At 36.4% G+C, this 14,598-nt stretch overlaps 4 non-coding genes across 4 annotated transcripts; all 4 read left to right on the top strand.

Annotated features, from left to right (window-relative positions):
• The first annotated feature begins 987 nt into the window (after window positions 1–987).
• On the top strand, window positions 988–1,058 carry TRNAG-GCC (transfer RNA glycine (anticodon GCC)). Its single transcript has one exon. It is a non-coding gene; the product is annotated as a tRNA-Gly (tRNA).
• Window positions 1,059–3,542: 2,484 nt separating this feature from the next.
• TRNAT-GGU (transfer RNA threonine (anticodon GGU)) lies at window positions 3,543–3,614 on the top strand. Its single transcript has one exon. It is a non-coding gene; the product is annotated as a tRNA-Thr (tRNA).
• A 507-nt stretch (window positions 3,615–4,121) lies between these two features.
• TRNAY-GUA (transfer RNA tyrosine (anticodon GUA)) lies at window positions 4,122–4,203 on the top strand. Its single transcript has one exon. It is a non-coding gene; the product is annotated as a tRNA-Tyr (tRNA).
• A 358-nt stretch (window positions 4,204–4,561) lies between these two features.
• TRNAD-GUC (transfer RNA aspartic acid (anticodon GUC)) lies at window positions 4,562–4,635 on the top strand. Its single transcript has one exon. It is a non-coding gene; the product is annotated as a tRNA-Asp (tRNA).
• Window positions 4,636–14,598: the final 9,963 nt, after the last annotated feature.

Here is a 14,598-nt window from a genome sequence, read left to right as displayed (position 1 = left end):
TTTATGAAAGAAAGATAAGGGACAGAAAAAAAAAATAAATAAAAATGAAAGAAACAAACGTATTCAATAAGCAAAAGGAGAGAGAGGGATTCGAACCCTCGATAGTTCCTAGAACTATACCGGTTTTCAAGACCGGAGCTATCAACCACTCAGCCATCTCTCCACAGCCTAATCCTTATTTTACTCCTACAAATAGAACATAGCCATATAAAAAATAAAAAGATTTATTAGCCTCTAGAAAGATATCAGATACAAGTTCCTTTTCGATATATCTCTGTATACTGTATACACGGATACAGGATCCGCTATACCCGCTTGTGAAATAAAGAGTAAATAATCTCTTCTCACCCCCATATCCAAATAAAAAAGCGGTTTAAGTAATAAATTTGAATTAAAGAGAAGAATCAATGGATTCATGATTAAACCCCTCCTACTTCTTGTATTTTTTTACAATTTTGGTTTAAGTGAGGGATCAAATATGTAGTCAACTTTATTTGATGGTAGCTTGGAGGATTAGAAATATGACTATTGCTTTCCAATTAGCTGTTTTTGCATTAATTGCGACTTCCTCAGTCTTAGTAATTAGTGTACCCCTTGTATTTGCTTCTCCTGATGGTTGGTCAAATAATAAAAATGTTGTATTTTCCGGTACATCATTATGGATTGGACTAGTCTTTCTCGTAGCTATTCTGAATTCTCTCATTTCTTAAATGAAATTTGGTTAATATTTATTAACCCCATAAAAAAGAAATAATAAAGGCCATTTCTTCTAAAAAATTAGAATAGTGAGACGTATTAAAACGCAATTTGCGTTCCGAATTGCTAGCTCTTCTCTTTCAGTATTATGAAATTCCATTCCCATTAGAATATTCATTGACAGATAATAAAAAAAGGAAAACTCTAATATAATAGAAAATGAAATGAAACGGTCGACCCAGACATAGAAGGTCGACCCAGGCGGATATACGCTATAAAATATATACCGTAGCGAGCGTAGTTCAATGGTAAAATATCTCCTTGCCAAGGAGAAGATACGGGTTCGATTCCCGCCGCTCGCCCGCTTAATTTATCAAAGTACTATGATAAAAAGTTTAGTCTAGTTAACTGTTTAACTACTTATATTAAATTAAGTATTAATTAGGTGTTAGTCTAGTGCCGTATCCCTTACTATCTTACCCTTCCTTTGCATCCCACTCAAAAAAAGAGGGCGCTCCAGAGGCAGAAATAGAACTCGCCAACAGAGCTCCAAAAATTGGGTATTAACTGAGACAAACAACGGGCAAACTTTTTTTAAAGGGAAGGGAGAGGTAGACTGTCCCTTTCGTTTCATTTTTATTTTCTGCAGGGTAGGGAGAGGCCTTGCGCCTTCTTTTTTTGAAGGCAAGTGACTTCGCAAACTGCTCAATTTTGCCCTCTAGGGCCGGGAACTAATGAATAAAAAAGGGTTGGATACGCCCCTCTACCATACATATCTAGAGAAATAGAATAGTCCTTTTATACAGACTGCTAAGTGCGGAGACGGGAATCGAACCCGTGACCTCAAGGTTATGAGCCTCGTGAGCTACCAAACTGCTCTACTCCGCTCTGGAGTACCAGAAACTGGTGGACAAAAAAGGCTTGAATACAAGCCTCTAACATGTCTAGACAAATAGAATACTCCTTTTATACAGAATGGAGCGGGTAGCGGGAATCGAACCCGCATCGTTAGCTTGGAAGGCTAGGGGTTATAGTCGACGTTGGTTGATTATTTTTAACGTCTCTAATTCAAAACCGAACATGAAATTTTGATTTCATTCGGCTCCTTTATGGATATTCTCACCACTTAACATCTATGTCAGCTTTTCTATTTGAATGGAACCAAAGCTCTCCGCTTTCTAGATGATCCTTATAGAGTAGGAGATAGAAATTCTATCTAAATTCATCTAATCTACTTACTTCGTTCCCTAATTTCATTCAAGAGATCCTGAGGAAAAGAATTGGGTTTCCACCGAGCTGAAACAATATGCGGATGGTTCTAGTAAACCAAAACTATCGTTTTTTAGCTATTTGGCTTCCTTATTCCTTATTTTAAGAAGATTTAGTTACGATTGGAAATCAACTTTTTTGTATCTTCATCCATAGATCCTTTACTCATATTTTCAAAATTGGAATACTTAATCCAATGCAAAATTATGCTTCGCGACTCTGTACTCATAATCCTATTTTTATTTTGGATGCAATTTAAATTAGTCTTTGGATACAAATCGCCAGAATGTATATTCTTCCTCAATATGCTATTGAGAGGAAAAGGATTTAATCCTTTATAAGAACTAAAGTTTTCATCGGAATATAAAAATAAAAAACTTAAGGATGCCTTAAGTATATCATTTCAAATTCAGTTATTAATAGAACGAATCACACTTTTACCACTAAACTATACCCGCTACATTGTAGATTATGGTATAAATGGTACCCTTTGTCAAGGATAGCCATTTGACAAGAAGGCTAATTCCCCCTTATTGAATCAGATGGAGAAGGTTCATGACACTGAGCCGTTGGTACTTCTACTTCGATCGCTCGCCTTTACTTTAGGATTTAGATAGCCCCTCTGGTCTGTAAAAAAAATCTTTTCTTACCATGCTAATAGCGCCTGAACCAAATGTATTTATTTTGATTAGGATCCTATTCTACGGTTACGACTACAATAATAATTATTTACTTTGCAAGGACGTAAGTGTGTCAGACTGCTAAATTGTTTTATTATTCCTACAATATAAACTAGGGGATATAGGGGGTAACACTGTCCCTATAAATTCCTTTTTTCCTTTTCTTTTTTGTCCAGAATTGAACAAAAAAGAAATTATGGAAGATGTTTTCTTCCCCCATTAAGTCCGAGCCATAGAGTAAGAGTGAGATGAGTTTTCCAAATTCATCATAGACTTTCCCTATGGCTTGATAGAAGTAAGCAGCAAAGAGTCGTAACTTAAAGAAAAAAACGGACAGGGCCGACAGATTTACCTGATGTAAAGAAGATCCTAAAAGTCTCTGATTAGTCGACTCTCTCCATTTAACACTTTCCTCTCTCTCCTTTTTTCCACTGACTCAATTCTAGTTTATTAGATTCTTGTTTAAAAGAATGCAAAAAGTTCAATAGAACTAAGAACACATAAAAAATAGCATAGAGGATCAAGGCCATTACCAAAAGTTCCTCCCAAGGATCCTATATCCTATTGGGTATCTGTTCCCCGCCTTTTCCCGCTAGGATCGGAAATCTTATATTTTCCATATCCATATACCGTTGAATCCTTGGGGTTCCAGAATCCGCCTATTTTACTAGTCTTCGGAAACGGAAAACCCTGAACCAAGAAGAGTTGGATATGTTATGTAGGGTATGTTTTTTTTTATTAATTTTATTTTGAGCTCTCAAGATATCGATATATACATATACAATCTCTACATAATGTCTCTCTCTCTATCTCTATATATTATATATATAATATGTACATTATGCAGTAGACCCATAATGGGAAATCCAAGTGGCTAATTTTTGAATTAAATAAAAAGCCCTTTTAACTCAGTGGTAGAGTAATGCCATGGTAAGGCATAAGTCATCGGTTCAAATCCGATAAAGGGCTTTTTAAATTAGTGGTAGAGTAATCTCGTGCTAAGACGTAAGTCGTTGGTTCGAATCTGATAGAGTACTTTTCTACTAAATTGATTCACTTTTTTTCTTTGTTTTTGAAACTTTCTCTATATTTTTAGAGAATTTTATGACTTAGTGCGGGATGGATGCATTTTTGGTATGAACACTAAATGAAGCACGGAGAATTAATCTATAACGATCAACTAAAAAAAATCCTAGATGAAAACATAACAGAAAAGTTGGAAAAACTCTTTGCTTTGGATCTATTTATACTTTTCGAGTATATTGACAATTCCAAAAAACTGCTCATACTATGATTATAGTATAATCACGAGCGGTTGTATATGGCCCTATCGTCTAGTGATGCCCCTATCGTCTAGTGGTTCAGGACATCTCTCTTTCAAGGAGGCAGCGGGGATTCGACTTCCCCTGGGGGTAGGGAGTATTATGAAAGGAGGTTAATCATAGATTAGCAAAAACCCTAGAATAAATTCTTCCTGGGTCGATGCCCGAGTGGTTAATGGGGACGGACTGTAAATTCGTTGACAATGTCTACGCTGGTTCAAATCCAGCTCGGCCCAAACCAAAAATCTAGGGCTTCGTGAGTATGAACTAAATCCTTTTGTTTTTCTTCCATAAAATAAAATGTCTGATCTATAGAAATAAAAGATAAAGAAAAAAGGGAAATTTTTTTTTCTAATCCATATCTCTCTCATTCCTTTCTTACAAACAAAAGAGTTTTTCTTATTGAAGGCTGGATTATTATCCATTTTTAGTGATAAAAAATCACGACATACTAGTTATGTCACTCTCACTATACCCACGTATAATATAATATGTGGGTATGTAGTATATGATTCGTCTATTTCTTAGAGTACGAAAGACGAATCGAATCTTCTTATGGTTCTATTTAAGAATGGGTATGCCATACACCCCGCGGGGATTGTAGTTCAATTGGTCAGAGCACCGCCCTGTCAAGGCGGAAGCTGCGGGTTCGAGCCCCGTCAGTCCCGAACTAGGGTTCAATGAATGGAGAAATTGATATTTCCTTTTTCCATGAAAAAAAGGGGCAGGGAGCAAGATCAAATACCCACAGGGCACCCTTACTTCACTTTTTTATTTTGCATCTCTCATTAAAGAGGGAGGGAGGGCATATAGGAATTTTTTTTTCACTACTCCCAATCGATAAAGAAAGACACACATACGATATGTGGATTAGTAGAATTTAGGATATTATATTACTCTATCTTTCTTTATGATGATACCATCCTCATCTTAATTTCCTATTCCACTCTTATGGAATAGAGTACCGGTATTTTACCGGAATCCATACATAAATCGTATTCCCTTTTTATTTCAGACCTCTTTTCCCCATCTCCTCTCTCTACTGCTTATTTGGATGTCTATGTGACCCATAGAAAGTGAAAGTTGGTCATATAATACATACATAATTGTATGTATAACTATAAGAAAAAGGAAGGGAAATTGTATAAGATTAAGAAAGTATAAGATTAAGAAAGCTCGTGGGTTAGAGATATAGAAAAGAAAAAGTAGAAAAGGATTAAAAAAGAGGGAATTCCTAATCCAATCAAAAAACCCATTTTGGTCTTAGTGTGGATAGAGGATCTTCCTATGTTATACTATATAACTCTCATCCGTGAAATATAACTCTCATCCATGAATTGATTTGATAGATCCGATATTCATAATATTGAATTGATTCAGTATTATCAGAATGCAAGCCCTACCCTTGAATTTACAAGATACCCCTTTTTCCTCTCCATGGGATTACATCCCGAGTTATTGTGAAAATAAAAAATAAAGAGGTTATGGAAGTCAATATTCTCGCATTTATTGCTACTGCACTGTTCATTCTAGTTCCTACTTCTTTTTTACTTATTATTTATGTAAAAACAGTCAGCCAAAATAATTAATTGGAATTCCAATTAATCATTGAAGAAATTAAAAAGGGATTAAATAAAAAAAATCCAAGTCTTAAATGAAAGGATCTGGTTGGAATCTTAAAGTGTGGTAGAAAGAACTACATATAGTTTTTTCTACGACACTTTAGATTCTTTCTATTATATTATCTTTGAATCTACATAGAATAGATTAGTAGATTGAAATAGTTAAGTAGTCTAATTCAATTTCTTTTTTCATTGCATCCACTTAATTTCAATCAGGTCAAAATAAAAAAATCTAAGACAATTCTTGACCAAAGAATCCATGGAAGGAAAGAAAAATAATATGAAGAATAGACTATAGTAAAAAGTAAAAGGAAATGGAAAATGTGTGATATGCCGTGAATAGTTCCGTGGAAGAAAGTCTAATTTTCTTATGTATAGAACTTTTTTTAACCATTCGTCATTTCTAGTAGAAATTCTGAATTGGTATAATGGCTCTTTCTTACATTACAACTTACAATACAAGAGTTTCTTACAGGAGTGAAACAAAACTAAAGAAAAAGATTAAAGAATAACGTTTGACAAAATGATTAATGCAAAATGATCCATTAAAGAAAAGAATTGATACAACAATTTGATTACTTAATCAATTAGTAGTATCCCTAGAGTCCACTCCTTCCCCATACTACTAGTGAAAGAGAAAATGTAAAGACTACCATTAAAGCAGCCCAAGCGAGACTTACTATATCCATCTAAATTATGTCTCCTATTTCTATGAAGGGATTATTCTACTATTGATCAATAATCATAGTGGAATCAAGGGTACAGAGTCAAAAAGGGATTCCGCCCTAAGGCCATGGATCAATCAGTTCAAGGAATTTACTCCTAACAAATTCTTATAGGAATTCTGGTAGAATTAGAGAGCATTAAAAATACGAGATACTATAGCCCTTTTTTCCTTAAAAAAGAAAGAGTACGGGAATGATGTCCTGAATAGAAGAAGCGGGAATAGGAAGATTTTTTATTCCTTTTGTTACTCTTTTTTTTTTTTTTAAGCAAAGGACGCCCGAATATACCATAAAATTATCGATAGATAAATATTTATTGGATACCTACCTTACCTAATGTTTATTTTTGACCTAAACCCTGCAGCCTTGCTTTGTATCATTCTATGAAAGAATGAAGAGATTTTATCCATAATACAACTCCTAAATTGATTTTTGATCGACCTATTTAATCTGATTCTCGTTAGAATTAAGTAGTCCTTACTTTAGTGTATGTAGGTAACATAAGATGTACGATAAAAAAATGTATAATAATTAGTAAGTCTTGATATTCTTTCGTGGAGTCCCTTCTTGAATCTTAGATTGAAAAAAAAAAAGAATGCCCCTTAGGGACCTTTCTTTGGATACCAAGATTTCTGACATCTTATCCTCGTATTTTAAAATTATCAAATCGAATCTCAATTAAGAACCAATTCAAATTCATATAATAAAAGAATAAGGAAACACTACCTCACCCCTATTGATAACCATTTTGGCCACTACCGTCAAAACAAACCCTAACCCTAGTTTGAGGATAGAACTATGGTATGGTTTCTCTAAACCCAGTATCGGCAGGCCCAGTTACTCTCTTGCCCGAACTTATGCGAAGTAAAAATTTATCGAATTCGATCAGCACTATAAAAAAAACCTAAGTATTTTATTGATCAGGCGGCACCCAGATTTGAACTGGGGATAAAGGATTTGCAGTCCCCTGCCTTACCGCTTGGCCATGCCGCCAAAAAATCCGATCAAAAATCTAGAAAACAGCAAGTATTCATCCACGTTTTCTTACGAAAAGCCCCTTTTATTTTGAATATAATTCTACTTACTTTTTTCCAATCTTTTTCAAAAAATCTATTCCTGCTTTTTTTGATCCAGTTTCTATTATTCTCCTCGATAGATTCTATCTTAAAACATACATTGTTAACACAATAAAACTTCCCATTTCTTTCTATTGAGATGAAAAAGAAGAAAAAGTGGATTTCTATTCACAGGCTGCAAAATTCAGAATAAATTGGAACCGTTAACTAGAATTCTCTTTTTTTTATTGCAGTAGTGAACTACTCTTAAATCGGTATTATCTCCCCCCCCTTCAATGGCATAATAAAATATTATGGCTTTATGCTTAATCCGTGTATAGGTAAACTTTAGGTCCGAACAGCATTATTATCCAAAGATCCCCTTTATGTACATATCTCTATGGGGAATCATGCTTTAATTTTTCAAAGTATTAAATTAAATATCTTGAATAAAAAAAGGAAATTTGCTCTGATATAGAGTATAACCTGACTATCTTGGCGTACCCAAGTGAAATTACGATAAAAGAAAAGCATGGATATGGGGAGAGGTGGATAACTAGATTGGCATGTACTTAAAAAAGGGACTTACTTTATTTTAGAATTCCACAATGAAATACTGAATTTTCTAGCAATTATACTACTCCGATCCGAAATAAAAAAGAACCCTCAAATTATTTTGAGAAATTAAAGTAAGCACGCTATTCTAAATCGAAGTAAAGTCAAACTTTCTAGTATATTATATTACGGCTTTATTACATTCATAGAAAGGAGATAAAATGAGAAATCTTTGCCATCCAATCTGATTAGAATATCATAACATAAAGTATAAGTGGCAGAATTTTTTTTGTAGGAATGTTTTATCAATTCATTTTCATTTCATTTGTACCCCTGGCAAACTCGAACTTTCGTCCAAATGGTCTCTATTCATATGTATGAAATACATATATGAAATACGTATGTGGAGTTCCCTAGAATTTCATGTGATTCAGTAAACAGAATATAGATTCCATGATTGCTAGATCGATCCATAGGGATTGATGAAGAGTGAGCTGATAATGGAATTTTTCTTTGATAAACAGGAAACTTAAGATTAAGATGCTCCGGAATGGAAACGAGGGAATGTCCACAATACCCGGATTTAGTCAGATCCAATTCGAGGGATTTTGTAGGTTCATTAATCAAGCCTTGGCAGAAGAACTTGACAAGTTTCCAACAATTAAAGATCCAGATCACGAAATTGCATTTCAATTATTTGCGAAAGGATATCAACTGCTAGAACCCTCGATAAAAGAAAGAGATGCTGTGTATGAATCACTCACCTATTCTTCCGAATTATATGTATCTGCGAGATTAATTTTTGGTTTCGATGTGCAAAAGCAAACCATTTCTATCGGAAACATTCCTATAATGAATTCCTTAGGAACCTTTATTATAAATGGAATATACCGAATTGTGATCAATCAAATATTGCTAAGTCCTGGTATTTACTACCGCTCGGAATTAGATCATAAGGGAATTTCTATCTACACTGGCACTATAATATCAGATTGGGGGGGGAGATCGGAATTAGCAATTGATAAAAAAGAAAGGATATGGGCTCGCGTGAGTAGAAAACAAAAGATATCTATTCTAGTTCTATCATCAGCTATGGGTTCGAATCTAAGAGAAATTCTGGATAATGTTTCCTACCCTGAAATTTTCTTGTCTTTCCCGAATGCTAAAGAGAAGAAGAGGATTGAGTCAAAAGAAAAAGCTATTTTGGAGTTTTATCAACAATTTGCTTGTGTAGGTGGGGACCTGGTATTTTCGGAGTCCTTATGCGAGGAATTACAAAAGAAATTTTTTCAACAAAAATGTGAATTAGGAAGGATTGGTCGACGAAATATGAATCGGAGACTTAATCTTGATATTCCTCAGAACAATACATTCTTGTTACCACGAGATGTATTGGCCGCTACGGATCATTTGATTGGAATGAAATTTGGAACGGGTATACTTGACGATGACGATATGAATCACTTGAAAAATAAACGTATTCGTTCGGTTGCGGATCTGTTACAAGATCAATTCGGATTGGCTCTTGGTCGTTTACAACATGCAGTTCAAAAAACTATTCGTAGAGTATTCATACGTCAATCGAAACCGACTCCCCAAACTTTGGTAACTCCAACTTCAACTTCAATTTTATTAATAACTACTTATGAGACCTTTTTTGGCACATACCCGTTATCTCAAGTTTTTGATCAAACGAATCCATTGACACAAACTGTTCATGGGCGAAAAGTGAGTTGTTTAGGTCCTGGAGGGTTGACGGGGAGAACCGCAAGTTTTCGGAGCCGAGATATTCATCCGAGTCACTATGGGCGTATTTGTCCAATTGACACGTCTGAAGGAATCAATGTTGGACTTACTGGATCCTTAACAATTCATGCGAGAATTGATCACTTGTGGGGATCCATAGAGAGTCCGTTTTATGAAATATCTGCTGAGAAAGCAAAAGAAAAAAAAGAGAGACAGGTGGTTTATCTATCACCAAATAGAGATGAATATTATATGATAGCAGCAGGAAATTCTTTGTCCTTGAATCAAGGTATTCAGGAAGAACAGGTTGTTCCGGCTAGATACCGTCAAGAATTCTTGACTATTGCATGGGAACAGATTCATGTTAGAAGTATTTTTCCTTTCCAATATTTTTCTATTGGGGGTTCTCTCATTCCTTTTATTGAGCACAATGATGCGAATCGGGCTTTAATGAGTTCTAATATGCAGCGCCAAGCAGTTCCGCTTTCTCGGTCCGAGAAATGCATTGTTGGAACTGGATTGGAACGCCAAACAGCTCTAGATTCGAGGGTTTCCATTATAGCCGAACGCGAGGGAAAGATCATTTCTACTGATAGTCATAAGATACTTTTATCAAGTAGTGGGAAGACTATAAGTATTCCTTTAGTTAACCACCGTCGCTCTAACAAAAATACTTGTATGCACCAAAAACCCCGGGTTCCACGGGGTAAATCCATTAAAAAAGGACAAATTTTAGCAGAAGGAGCTGCTACAATTGGGGGCGAACTTGCTTTAGGAAAAAACGTATTAGTAGCTTATATGCCATGGGAAGGTTACAATTTTGAAGACGCAGTACTAATTAGCGAACGTTTGGTATATGAAGATATTTATACCTCTTTTCACATCCGGAAATATGAAATTCAGACGGATACGACAAGCCAGGGCTCCGCTGAAAAAATCACTAAAGAAATACCACATCTAGAAGAACATTTACTCCGCAATTTGGACAGAAATGGAGTTGTTAGGTTGGGATCCTGGGTAGAAACTGGTGATATTTTAGTAGGTAAATTAACGCCTCAGATAGCGAGCGAATCATCTTATATCGCGGAAGCTGGATTATTACGGGCCATATTTGGCCTTGAGGTTTCCACTTCAAAAGAAACTTCTCTGAAATTACCTATAGGTGGAAGAGGGCGCGTTATCGATGTGAAATGGATCCAAAGGGACCCGCTCGACATAATGGTTCGTGTATATATTTTACAGAAACGTGAAATCAAAGTTGGGGATAAAGTAGCCGGAAGACATGGGAATAAAGGGATCATTTCCAAAATTTTGCCTAGGCAAGATATGCCCTATTTGCAAGATGGAACACCCGTTGATATGGTCTTCAATCCCTTAGGAGTACCCTCCCGAATGAATGTGGGACAAATATTTGAAAGCTCGCTCGGATTAGCGGGGGATCTGCTAAAGAAACATTATAGAATAGCACCCTTTGATGAGAGATATGAGCAAGAGGCTTCAAGAAAACTTGTGTTTTCAGAATTATATGAAGCCAGTAAAGAAACAAAAAATCCATGGGTATTTGAACCCGAGTACCCGGGAAAAAGCAGAATATTTGATGGAAGAACAGGCGACCCCTTTGAGCAACCTGTTCTAATAGGGAAGTCCTATATCTTAAAATTAATTCATCAAGTTGATGAGAAAATTCATGGGCGTTCTACTGGGCCCTACTCACTTGTTACACAACAACCGGTTAGAGGAAGAGCCAAGCAAGGGGGACAACGAGTAGGAGAAATGGAAGTTTGGGCTTTAGAAGGATTTGGTGTTGCTCATATTTTACAAGAGATACTTACTTATAAATCTGACCATCTTATAGCTCGCCAAGAAATACTTAATGCTACGATCTGGGGAAAAAGAATACCTAATCATGAGGATCCTCCAGAATCTTTTCGAGTGCTCGTTCGAGAACTACGATCTTTGGCTCTAGAACTGAATCATTTCCTTGTATCTGAAAAGAACTTCCAGGTTAATAGGGAGGAAGTTTGATCGGAATAAATATAAATTCTTTTCTTATTTCTATTTTATGATTGACCAATATAAACATCAACAACTTCAAATTGGACTCGTTTCCCCTCAACAAATAAAGGCTTGGGCTAACAAAAACCTACCTAATGGAGAAGTCGTTGGCGAAGTCACAAGGCCCTCTACTTTTCATTATAAAACCGATAAACCAGAAAAAGATGGATTGTTTTGCGAAAGAATCTTTGGACCCATAAAAAGCGGGATTTGCGCTTGTGGCAATTCTCGAGCGAGCGGAGCTGAAAACGAAGACGAAAGATTTTGCCAAAAATGCGGGGTCGAATTTGTGGATTCTCGGATACGAAGATATCAAATGGGATACATCAAACTCGCATGTCCCGTGACTCATGTGTGGTATTTGAAAGGTCTTCCTAGTTATATCGCGAATCTTTTAGATAAACCTCTTAAGAAGTTGGAGGGCCTAGTATACGGCGATTTCTCTTTTGCTAGGCCCAGCACTAAAAAACCCACTTTTTTACGATTACGAGGTTTATTCGAAGAGGAAATTGCATCCTGTAACCACAGCATTTCTCCCTTTTTTTCTACCCCAGGCTTTGCAACATTTCGAAATCGGGAAATTGCGACAGGAGCAGGTGCTATTAGAGAACAATTAGCAGATTTGGATTTGCGAATTATTATAGAGAATTCTTTGGTCGAATGGAAGGAATTAGAAGACGAGGGGTATAGTGGAGATGAGTGGGAAGATAGAAAAAGACGAATAAGAAAAGTTTTTTTGATTAGACGCATGCAATTGGCGAAACATTTTATTCAAACAAATGTAGAACCAGAATGGATGGTTTTGTGCTTATTACCGGTTCTTCCTCCCGAATTGAGACCTATTGTTTATAGGTCTGGAGATAAAGTAGTGACTTCAGACATTAATGAACTTTATAAGAGAGTTATCCGTCGGAACAACAATCTTGCCTATCTATTAAAAAGAAGTGAATTAGCGCCAGCAGATTTAGTAATGTGCCAGGAAAAATTGGTACAAGAAGCCGTGGATACACTTCTTGATAGTGGGTCCCGCGGGCAACCGACGAGGGATGGTCACAATAAAGTATACAAATCACTTTCAGATGTAATTGAAGGTAAAGAGGGAAGGTTTCGCGAGACTCTGCTTGGGAAACGGGTCGATTACTCGGGGCGTTCTGTCATTGTTGTGGGTCCTTCGCTTTCATTACATCAATGTGGATTACCTCTAGAGATAGCAATAAAGCTTTTTCAGCTATTTGTAATTCGCGATTTAATCACGAAACGCGCCACTTCTAATGTAAGGATTGCTAAAAGGAAAATTTGGGAAAAAGAACCCATTGTATGGGAAATACTTCAAGAAGTTATGCGGGGACATCCTGTACTGTTAAATAGAGCACCTACCCTGCATAGATTAGGCATACAGGCCTTTCAACCCACTTTAGTAGAGGGGCGTACTATTTCTTTACACCCATTAGTGTGTAAGGGTTTCAATGCGGACTTTGATGGAGATCAAATGGCTGTTCATCTACCTTTATCCTTGGAAGCTCAGGCAGAAGCCCGTTTACTTATGTTTTCTCATATGAATCTCTTATCTCCCGCTATTGGGGATCCTATTTGCGTACCAACCCAAGACATGCTTATCGGGCTTTATGTATTAACGATTGGAAAGCGTCGAGGTATTTGTGCAAATAGATATAATAGTTGCAGAAACTACCCAAATCTAAAAGTAAATTACAATAATAATAATAATTTTAAATATAGGAAAGATAAAGAACCCCATTTTTCTAGTTCTTATGATGCACTGGGAGCTTATAGACAAAAACTAATCAGTTTAGATAGTCCCTTGTGGCTACGATGGAACCTGGATCAACGCGTCATTGGGTCAAGAGAAGTTCCGATTGAAGTTCAATATGAATCTTTGGGGACTTATCATGAGATTTATGCCCACTATCTAATAATGGGAAATAGAAAAAAAGAAATTCGTTCGATATACATTCGAACCACTCTTGGTCATATTTCTTTTTATAGAGAAATAGAGGAAGCCATACAAGGATTTAGTCAGGCCTATTCATACACTACCTAAACAAGAAAGTTAGATTCGGCGATGCCCCTCCCCTTTCGGGGGGCATTCCGATTTCCCTAGTATCATCATTATTTGCCACGCGAATCCAGATTGAGATTGAGGCAATTAAGTTAATTAAATTTTCGAATCACTGACTCAGGCCCATTGTCGAATCCTACTCAGCAATTGTCGAATCCTACTCAGCCGAAAAGGGGGTACTTATGTATGGCGGAACGGGCCAATCTGGTCTTTCATAATAAAGAGATAGACGGAACTGGTATGAAACGACTTATTAGCAGATTAATAGATCATTTTGGAATGGGATATACATCCCATATACTGGATCAACTAAAGACTCTGGGCTTCCATCAAGCCACTACTACATCGATTTCGTTAGGAATCGAGGATCTTTTAACAATACCCTCTAAGGGATGGTTAGTCCAAGACGCGGAACAACAGAGTTTTCTTTTGGAGAAACACTATTATTATGGGGCTGTACACGCGGTAGAAAAATTACGCCAATCTGTTGAGATATGGTATGCGACAAGTGAATATTTGAAACAAGAAATGAATTCAAATTTTCGGATAACGGATCCTTCTAATCCAGTCTATCTAATGTCTTTTTCAGGAGCCAGAGGAAATGCATCTCAAGTACACCAATTAGTAGGTATGAGAGGATTAATGTCGGACCCTCAAGGACAAATGATTGATTTACCTATTCAAAGCAATTTACGCGAGGGACTTTCTTTGACAGAATATATAATTTCCTGCTATGGAGCCCGCAAAGGGGTTGTAGATACTGCTGTGCGAACAGCAGATGCTGGATATCTTACAC

This window comes from Triticum urartu, unplaced genomic scaffold (genome assembly GCF_056163025.1).
Source record: "Triticum urartu cultivar PI428250 unplaced genomic scaffold, HENAU_Tu73 scaffold2, whole genome shotgun sequence".
NCBI lineage: Eukaryota > Viridiplantae > Streptophyta > Magnoliopsida > Poales > Poaceae > Triticum > Triticum urartu.
Note: the sequence above shows the minus strand (reverse complement) of the source record. Positions and strands in the feature narration are given on the sequence as shown.